The following is a 10,803-nucleotide window of genomic DNA, read 5'->3' as shown; positions in this document are numbered from 1 at the left end:
ATTTTATTTTTAAAAAAAAGTCACATTTCTCATAATTCACACTTCTCCATCTTCATTATTTTCACTCTTAATTAGTAATAGTCATAACTCACATTAAATTATCGTAGTTATTTAAAAAGTTATTTACATATCATTTAATTTTAAAAATAAGAATGTGTATGCAATTTATATTATGTTGACATTAATAAGAACTTATACTAACAATTAATATGTTAACTGTGAAAACAGAACAAGGTGAAGAAAAGAAGAACAAACAAAAAGTCTAAATATATTTATTTTTACTTCATATAACATATATAACCATATTATTATTTATATACTTTTAGTATACTAAGATAATGAACTCGATTGACACATCATTTACCATTTGAGAAGATTTATTAACAAGTGACAAAAGTTTGAGAAATTGTTATCATTTATAAATTTGTAATTTTTTCGGCTTATCTAAAGTACCTATAATTTTTTGTTCATTCCACTAAGTCAAATTCGAATATTATTGTAAGCCACATTATATATGAAAGCTAACATATTAAAAATTTATTGAACATAATTTTAATTGTTGAATGAAAATCAAATCAAATAGAAGCAATTTTTTAATATAGTTTATAACATTTAAAGTGTTTTCCTTTTTTTTAAAAAACTATAATTGTAAATTGACTTTACAATTAATAACAAATTTATAAAATGCAATTCACATCGCGCGAAACGCGAAAAAATTTACTAGTGTAAAATATAATTTAAAAAACTGTTAAACTTTCAGAAAACACTCAAGTAACCCAAACCCAATTATTTCACTTTACCCTTTCTCTCTCTCTCTTTAGAAAACTCTAACGTCTCTGTCTCTTCGTCTCTCTGCTTCAACTCCTTCAGCTCCTTCACTTTCCGCTTCAACTCCATCTCCATTGTTGCCGTCTCCATCATCTCAGCGTCAAGCTCCAATTTTAATTTCCAAAAGGTAATTTTTGTTTTCTTTTTTCTCAAAGTTAGGGTTTCATCCATTTTTTTTAGTTGCTTAAGGATTGTTCTCATAGTTGATTGTGTGCGACATTGTGGTTTAAACCTGTTATCTTATAAACGAGAACTAGCTAGTGCTTTAGGTATATGATTATTTCACATATTAGTTCAAGTCGCACAACGCGTTCAATTGTATAAATTATGCTTTGTTTTATCAGTTTATTTTATCTGTATTTGCTATGGTGTGTTGTCTGAACATTAATTTTATAAGCTCAGCCTTTCATAGATAGCATGGTGATCGAAGGTGACGTTGCATTGTTTGATGAGAAATACTGAATTTGGGTATTAATTTTTCAATTGCATAGAGCTATTTAGTGAAAATAGAGTATTTGTCGCTGCAATATTAACTTAACACAAGTTTTATTGGCCTTCAAATATTGGCTGAGAAAGGACCTACCTTTACTGGCAGTCCAAAGTAATACTAGTTAGTAAAAGTCCATTAAAATTCAACTTTCCTGAAATTTTTACTCTCCCTCCAATTTATTTTCCCTGTAAAATATTTCCCCTACTGCCACATTCACCATACAGAACAGGGCAGACCTTTCTCCCTCATTGTTGTTGATGCTCATATGGTCTCTCTCGCCATCATCGAGGTTTGGAGGATATTAGGCCTTATAGGAAACACTAGACAATGTACTTGGCTTGTGGAAGTTCTATAGTAATTAGCCTAAAAAGAACTTTATAACAGAATTTTATGCATTGTTGGTTAGTTTGAGAGTATGAGTTATGGTAAGCATATAATATAGTGAGAAGGAAGTTGTGGATAGAACAATTTGTTTGTTCCAACTTCCAAGCTTATAGATCTGAGTTAAATATCATGTTCAACTTCCTTCTCATTTTGCTCATTAAGTTTTTGGTCAGGTTGTACATCCTTGTTTAGGAATATTCATTTTGTTGATCAATAGCCATTACAATTGCCAAAGTATCTTGGCCAGTAGTATCTTGCTCACCACAAAAAACCTTGATCCATCTCAACATTATTAAGTTGTACTCCTAACGTTTGACCTGTAGTTCACATCTTCCCATCAATAACATGTGCGATTTATTAATAGCTTACTCTAATGCTTCAACAATTTCTAAATCTGATGGTTTTAGAGCTCTAACATGCCCTTGTTCATCAACACTAGTCCAGCAAATGAACTCCTTAATTGTTGTCCATAATAGCCTTGCGTTGCATCAAATAAAGTCCTTGAATCGCCTATATGTTGCACATAGTTTTCACTATCTTGGACCACCTACTCACTTGCATTACCATCCCCTTTCCACCAGTTGGTTACCGCAAAAAATTCTTATGCTTGTTAGAACTAGAAGCATTTGTCTTGGCAACATGTAGATTCTTGCTTTTGTCTTTCTGTTTTTGTTGTAGCATTTTTAGCAACTATTTCATTTGTTTCAGCAACGGCTGAAATAATTACAATAATTGCTGAAATTACTATTGCAACTGCTATAATAATTACAACACTTATTATAAAATAATTTTAAAAATGCAACAGTTGTTAAATCTGCAATTGTTTACCCTATTTCTTTTTGTAGTTTTGAAACTAACTTTCAAAATTATCTAAGGATAATGAATTTATTTTTGCATCATCACATTTTGATTTTATTGTTTTTACATGTAGATTGTGTATCCATGATTATTTTTATAACTAAGTAATCATATCTCCACTATATTTCTTGTCGTATAACTTCTTACCATATCCCCTTCTCCTCATTTTTTGGCCTTTTATTCTATAAATTGTGTTAATGACCTCTTTTCTTTTTTAATTTTTTTTTTATGATTTAGTTAATAATTTTATTTTTGTTTCATGTAGGGTAGATAAAATGACTCCAAGACAAAAATGAACAATTGCTACTACTACTACCAAAAAGTATAGAAGGAAAATTAGTACACAAAGACAAAGAGAAGAAGAAGAAAGTACCAGATTAGAAAAGTCCATAGAAGAAGTTGAAAACACAAGATTGGAAACTTCTTTAAATGAAGAAAGAGAACGTGTAATAAATGCTTTTTCTACAAATGTAGAAGGAGATGATAGAGGAGGAATAACATGATATACATATTCCAGAGAAGGAGACATTTTCTATTGCTGAGCCTTCTCCGGTTAGTTCTTCAATTGATACTTTCTTTGTGAAGCCGATTAGGTATGCAAATTACAGTTTTAAGTCAATGATTGATTTGTATTCAGATTTCAGAGGTTCTTTACTGTTAAGTCAGAATGGTGTAAGTTTTCTGATTTTAGTAGAACAAAAACTGGGAAAAAAAATCGACTTTTTATTTTCAGAAACTACTCATTACTTGAATATGTGAGTATTAGATTTTGTTGGTGTTGTTGACAATATTGGTAAAAACATTAGTGTTGTGAAAAAATTTATTTTATTGTTATGTTATTTTCAATAGATGACCTATTTGTCGTAATAGATGAGTTATCTATTGCAAATGAGTCATATGTTGGAAGAAATCAAATCAGTAGCAAGACTTTTTTATTTCTTTCAACATGTGCCTTGTCGGTTGAAACAAATAACCCATCTATTGCAACAGATGGACCATTTATTGCAATAGACACGTCATCTAATGGAAGAAATCAAATCAGTAGACTATTAATTATTCTATTATATTTATTAAATTTATTGCTATATTTTTTTAATGATGCACAAATCAATTGTATTTTTCTTCTTCTTATTTGTAGATAAAATGACTTCTTAAAGAAAATCAAATGAATGAATCAACCTCTAGTAAATCAACTAAAAACAGTTTAAGTACAAACACTATTAGAAGAACTTGTTGAACAAGTCCTTTCACAAATAGATGATATGTTACATTCTGTAGATGTACAGAAAGAAAATGTGGAAAGAGATAATGAAGAAAAATCAGTCAGAAGTTCTAGAAAAACTATAGAGGAGGAAGATGAAAATAAAAATGAAGAAAAGAAAATAAATGATAAAGATGATGAAAAAACGGAAAGTGATAAAGAAGATGAGAAAGGTGAAGAAAGTGATGAAGTAGATGATATTGAAAGTGGAAAAGATACTGAAGAGGAAACTGAAAAGGATGATGAAGAGGAAAGAGGATGACAATATTGATGACGATGTTGAGGTATCCATGAGCAATCGTGAACGCAGATCAAAAACCCGACATGATATTGTCAATTTTTTTAGTATTAACGAGTTTCAGGTAGAGATGTGTATAGATAATCCTACAAATTTGATGGGTGATTTTGTTGTAAAATTAGTCATAAACGTCAAATTTGATAATTTTAGAAAGACATTGAAGGATGAAAAATTGGAGGATTTCTTTAAGTCCGATTGTTTTGGACACTTTGATGCCGGAGGATAACAATGTACGCTTTCAAAATGACCATGGTGTATGATCTTCTCAAGTGCAGGATCAAATATAAGGGTGATGATGATGATGCTTTGAAGGATGAAAACAAAAAATGGATGAGATTTGAATAAACTATTGTGGCATGTCAATTTGTTTTGGCATGAAAGAATTTGTCATAATGACTGGACTGAGATGTCATCCTCATTCTGAACCTCTTTTCAAAGTTACACCCTTAAAAAAGCTAAGAAAAACAAGACATCTAAATCAGTCAAGACTGAAAAGAAAGACAAATTGTCAACCAAGACAACCACCAAAATCAGCTAAGGCAAAGAAAAAATAAATAATGAGAGTGAGTTGCTGACCATTGTTGGACCTAGTTATAAAGCGAATTATTTGTTAGCAGATTTCAAAAACAAAAAGATTTTGAGGAAACACAAAAAGCGATTGTGCTTAGTTTGATTTGTGCATGTCATTTAATGGGCTAAATGCATCAACAAAGTTATAAATCTTGAATTGTTTGTGCTTGTTCAGGATTTGAATGCATTCAACAATTACCCATGGGGTTATGATGGTTATTTCTTGACTGTCAAATATTTGTTGACAAAGTTATCATCAAATACGAATAATTCATATGGCTTTCCTTGGGCTTTCATAGTAAACTTCACCTGTTATTGAATAATTTATTCTAATTTTTAGAATAATTATTCAATAACATAAATAAATAAAATACTAAAATTAGAGGTGAAGTATATCATGAAGGCCCAAGAAAAACTATATAAATTTTTCGTCTTTGATGATAACTTTGTCAACAAATATTTGACAGTCAAGAAATAACTATCATAATCCTATGGGTAATTGTTGAATGCATTCAAATACTGAACAAGCACAAACAATTCAAGATCTATGACTTTATTGATGTCGTTAGCCCATAAAATGGCTTGCAAAAACCAAACTAAGCACAATCACTTTTTGTGCTTCTTCAAAACCTTTTATTCTTGAGATCTGTTAACAAATCCTTGGCTTTATAACTGGGTCCAACAATGGTCAACAACTCATTCTCATTATTTATTTTTCTTTGCCTTTGTGGGTTTTGGTGGTTGGCAATTTGTCTTTCTTTCCAGCCTATACTGATTTAGATGTAACTGGGTCCAACAATGGTCAGCAACTCATTCTCATTATTTATTTTTCTTTGCCTTTGTGGGTTTTGGTGGTTGGCAATTTGTCTTTCTTTCCAGCCTATACTGATTTAGATGTAACTGGGTCCAACAATGGTCAGCAACTCATTCTCATTATTTATTTTTCTTTGCCTTTGTGGGTTTTGGTGGTTGGCAATTTGTCTTTCTTTCCAGCCTATATTGATTTAGATGTCTTGTTTTATCTTGACTTCTTAAAGGGTGTAACTTTAGAAAGAGGATGACATCTCAATCCAGTCACTATAGCAAATTCTTTCATGCCAAAACAAACCGACATGTCACAATAGTTTATCCAAATTTCATTCATCTTCTTGTTCTCATCCTTCAAAGCATCAACATCATCACCCTTATAGTTGATCCTGCGCTTGAGAAGATCATACATCATGATCATTTGAAAGTGTACATTGTTATCCTCCGGCAACAAAGTGTCCAAAACAGCTAGACTTAAAGAAATCCTCCAATTTTTATCCCTAAATGTCTTTCTAAAATCATCAAATTTGATGTCCATGACTGATTTTACAACAAAATCACCAGTCAAATTTGTAGGGTTATCTATAGGCATCTTCACCTGAAACTTGTCAATACTAAAAGTTTTGACAACATTATGTCGGCCTTTTGATCTGCGTTAACAATCGCTTATCGATACCTCAATATTATCAACTCTTCATCATCTTTTTCAGTTTCCTCTTCAGCATATTTCCCACTTTTAATATCATCTCCTTTCTCACTTTCTTTTTTCACCGTCATTCTACTTTCAGTTTCTTCATTATTTATTTCCTTTTCTTTATTTTCATCTTCCTCCTCTACAGTTTTTCTAGTACTTCTAATTGATTTTTCTTTTCACATTTTCATTCTCTTTCTATACATCTACAGAATGTAATACATTGTCTGTTTGTGAAATGACTTATTCAACAAGTTCTTCTAATGATAGTTGTAGTTTAGCTATTTTACTTGATTTATCAGAGGTTGATTCACTTGCTTTTCTTTTGAAATTTACTTTATCTACAAATAAGAAAAAAATTACAATTGATTTGTGCATCATTAAAAAAAGATAGCAACAAATTTAATAAATACAACATAATATAATAATCAATAGTCTACAGATTTGATTTCTTCCAACAGATGATTTGTATATTACAATAGATGAACCATATGTTGCAACAGATAAGACATTTGTTGGAAGAAATAAAAAGAGTCTTACTGTTGATTTGATTTCTTCCAACATATGATTCATATGTAGCAATAGATAACTCATCTACTGCAACAAATACTCCATCTATTGAAAATAACATAACAATAAAATATTTTTTTCATAATAATAATGTTTTTATCAATAATACCAACAAAATTAAGAATACCACACAAACTATATCACTAGTTAAACAACATTGGTCTCATATTTTTACCAATACACTAAGAACACCAACAAAACAAAGAATACACAGAATATGAGTTCTAAAGTTTTTCAAAACAACTACTCTTTAACAACAAGCAAGTTGAAAATTTGTAACTTTTTTTTATCACAAAGTGATTATTTAACAGATCGAAAATTTGTAGCAACAACCAGATAGAAAAATTGTAAATCTGATGGTTTTTGAGTTCTAGCATGCCCTTGTTCATCAACGCTGGTCCAACAAATAAACTCCTTCATTGTTGTCCATAACAGACTTGCGTTGCATCAAATAAAGTCCTTGAATCACCTATATGTTGCACATAGTTTTCACTATCTTGGACCACCATCTTACTTGCATTACCATTCCCTGTAGAACCTCTGTTTTCAATCGTTGGTTATCGCAAAAAATTATTATGCTTTTTAGAACTAGGAGTGTTTGTCTCGGCAACATGTAGATTGTTGCTTTTGCCTTTCTGTTTTTGTTGTAGCATTTTTAGCAACTATTTCATTTGTTTCAGCAACTGCAAATAATTACAACAATTGCTGAAATTTCTATAAAATAATTTTAAAAATGCAACAGCTGCTACATCTGCAATTGTTTACCATATTTATTTTTGTAGTTTTGAAACTAACTTTCAAAATTATCTAAGGATAATGAATTTATTTTTGCATTATCACATTTTGATTTTATTATTTTTACATGTAGATTGTGTATCCATGATTATTTTTATAACTAATAATCACATTTCCACCATATTTCTTGTTGTATAACTTCTTGTCATATCTCCTTCTCCTCATTTTCTGGCTTTTTATTCTATAAGTTGTGTTAATGACTTCATTTCTTCTTCTTTTTCATTTTATGATTTAGTTAATAATTTTATTTTTGTTTCACGTAGCGTATATAAAATGACTCCAAGAAAAAAGTGAGCAACAATTGCTACTACTCCTACTAAAAAGTATGAAAGGATAATTAGTACACAAAGACAAAAAGAAGAATAAAGCACATGGTAGAAAAAATCTATAGAAGAAGTAAGTACTAGATTAGAGAAGTCCATAAAAGAAGTTGAAAACACAAGATTGGAAAATTCTATAGATGAAGAAAGAGAACGTGGAATAGATGTTTTTTCTACAAATGTAGAAGGAGATGATAGAGGAGGAACAACATGATATACCTATTTCAATGGAGACGTTTTCATTGCTGAGTCTTTTCAGGTTAGTCCTTCAACTGATACTTTCTTTGTGAAGCCGATTAAGTATGCAAATTATAGTTTTGAGTCAATGATTGATATGTATTCAAATTTAAGAGGTTCTTTATTCTTAAGTCGGAATTATGTAAGTTTTCTGATTTTAGGAAGATTTTATGAGAACAAAAATTGAAAAAGTTCTTTCGATCTTCTATTTTCAGAAACTACTTATAACTTAAATATGTGAGATCAACTTCTTCGATGTCGGATTTATAACGATCATAAATAGGAAGTTTGGATAAATTATAGTGGCATGTCGTTTTGTTTAGGCATGAAAGAGTTTGCTAGCATCATTGACTTAAATTGTCATAAGATAAATATGTATGATAATGAAAAAATGTCAACTAAGACAAAAAGGAGACGACAAGAGTTGGAAAAGAGTTGGAAAAGAGTTGCCAGAGAAATGAGTTGATTGAGCATCTCAAAATCGAAGATATTAGTAGAGGTGTAAAAAAATCGTTGTGCTTACATTATTTTGTTCATGACATTGTTTGTGGAAAAGTTTGAACACAAATATTTCAAAAAAAATGATTTTTGCTCTCGGACGATAGAGAAGCACTATCTATTTATCCATGGAATTGTATTAGCTATGATATTACAATTAACCATTTATTGCAAGTGGTGAAGCCCTATACGAAGATCACCAATTTTTATGATTTTTTATGGACATTTATGGTAAATTTTATTTTATTTTTTTCATTATTTTTTGGTGCATTCAATGTTTTGATCTCTTTTTGAGATTATTTTATGTGGTATTGGGCATTTGAGGTTGGTTTTTTCCTCCGAAAAATATAAGGTGTTTTCAGAACAAGTGTCTTCATCAAGAATTTTTGACGAATTTTGGTGATTGCTAACAATTCGGTTGAGATTAATGAGTTATTTGATTCCCCTAAGGATTCGGTAAACAACATTCTTTAATTTTAATTTAATAGACAAATGTTGAATTCTACTTCTTGTTTTGTCTTTCTGATTTTGTTGTAGCATTTTTAGCAACTGGTTCATTTGTTTTAAAATAATTTTAAAAATGCACTTTGCTACAGATGTATGTTAATCCTATTTCTTTTTGTAATTTTGATACTAATTTTCAAAATTATCCAAACGGATAATGAATTATATTATCACATTTTGATTTTATTATTTTTACATGTAAATTGTGTATCCATGGATGATTCCTACACCTAGTAAAATGGAGCTGAACTTTTTCACTAAGTTTGTACCTAAAAATTAACTAAAGATGATAAAATTAAAAAGTTTGAGATGAATTGAATGTTGTGGCTATTAAAAGCGATAGCATAATTGTTGAGCATAATTTTGATGTAGGAGGATCTTCTCGGAATGTCGAGAGAGCCTTTAGTGGTGTTAATGGTGAAGAACGAGAAGGAGAATTTGCTCTGAATGTTAATAGATGTACTGACGGTGTTGATTTAGAAAGAGGAAGAGGATTCAGTGATGATAGTGGTGATTTTGGAGTAGGAAGATCTTCTCTGATCGATAAGAATATTTCTTGTCCTTAAGAAACTCCATCCACTTAGAAGGATTCAATAGATTTAATTTATTGAATGCTAGAATAGAGTCTCTAGAGAAAACTATCGTCAGAATGAATATTAGGATATAATTTTTAGAAAAAATTATTGTCATAATGATGTCTAAGAGAGGTATCATGCCATCATCAAGGGTCTCTCACCCGTATAATCTTGATCATGTTAAAGAAGAAAGGGATAAATTTCAAAGACATTGTCAAATGTTCAAAAAAAGGCGTAGAAACATGTGAATGAGTCTATTATCAAAAAAGAATTGGTGTCTGAAGTTAATCCATAGTGAAGGTAAAAATGTATTTCAACCATCTTTCTAATATTTGTCTTGTGTGATATACTTCACTTTTACACGTGAAATTCATATTTTTGTTGAATTTCACGTAAAAAGTGAAGTATATATAAAACAAGACAAATGTTAGAAAAATGGTTAGAATACAATTTTACCTTTACTATGCATTATTTTCAGATACCAGTTTTTTCCCGATAATAAGCTTATTCACCTGTCTCTTTGTCATTTTTTGAACACTTCACAATACCTTTGAAATTTGTCTCTTTTTTCTTTTGACATGATTAGGAGTATATGGATGAGAGATTTTTTATGATGGTCTGACACCTCTCTTAGAAATTGTGACGAAATTTTTCTCTGAAGACTTTATCCTTGTATGCATTGTGACGATATTTTTCTCTAAAGACTATCCTAACATTCAATAAATTTATTGAATCCTTCTTAGTGGATGAAGTTCCCATTGATCGGAGAAGATTTTTCTATGCCAAAACCACCACTAAAATCCTTCTTTTTTGAAATCAACATCATAAGTAAATTATCTTTCTCCTTCACCACTAAAAGTTCTCTCAATATTCGAAGAGGATTCTCATACATCAAAATTATGCTCAACAACTATGTTATTTCTTTTTATAGCCATAACATCTTTCAAATCCATTCTGATCTTATCATCCTTCGGCACAAATTTAGTGAAAAAGTTCATCTCCATTTCACATTATGTAGAAATTATCCATGGATGCACAATCTACATGTAAAAATAATAAAATCAAAATGAGATAATATAAAAATAAATTCATTATCTATTTTGAAAGTTAGATTCAA

The 10,803-nt window shown here is 30.1% G+C and overlaps 1 long non-coding RNA gene across 1 annotated transcript; it reads left to right on the top strand.

The window, feature by feature from the left end:
• The first annotated feature begins 782 nt into the window (after positions 1-782).
• On the top strand, positions 783-3,223 carry LOC102593442 (uncharacterized). The gene is made up of 2 exons (XR_368664.2): positions 783-955; positions 2,826-3,223. It is a non-coding gene; the product is annotated as an uncharacterized lncRNA (long non-coding RNA).
• Positions 3,224-10,803: the final 7,580 nt, after the last annotated feature.

Source organism: Solanum tuberosum, unplaced genomic scaffold (assembly GCF_000226075.1).
Source record: "Solanum tuberosum cultivar DM 1-3 516 R44 unplaced genomic scaffold, SolTub_3.0 scf00475, whole genome shotgun sequence".
NCBI lineage: Eukaryota > Viridiplantae > Streptophyta > Magnoliopsida > Solanales > Solanaceae > Solanum > Solanum tuberosum.
Note: the sequence above shows the minus strand (reverse complement) of the source record. Positions and strands in the feature narration are given on the sequence as shown.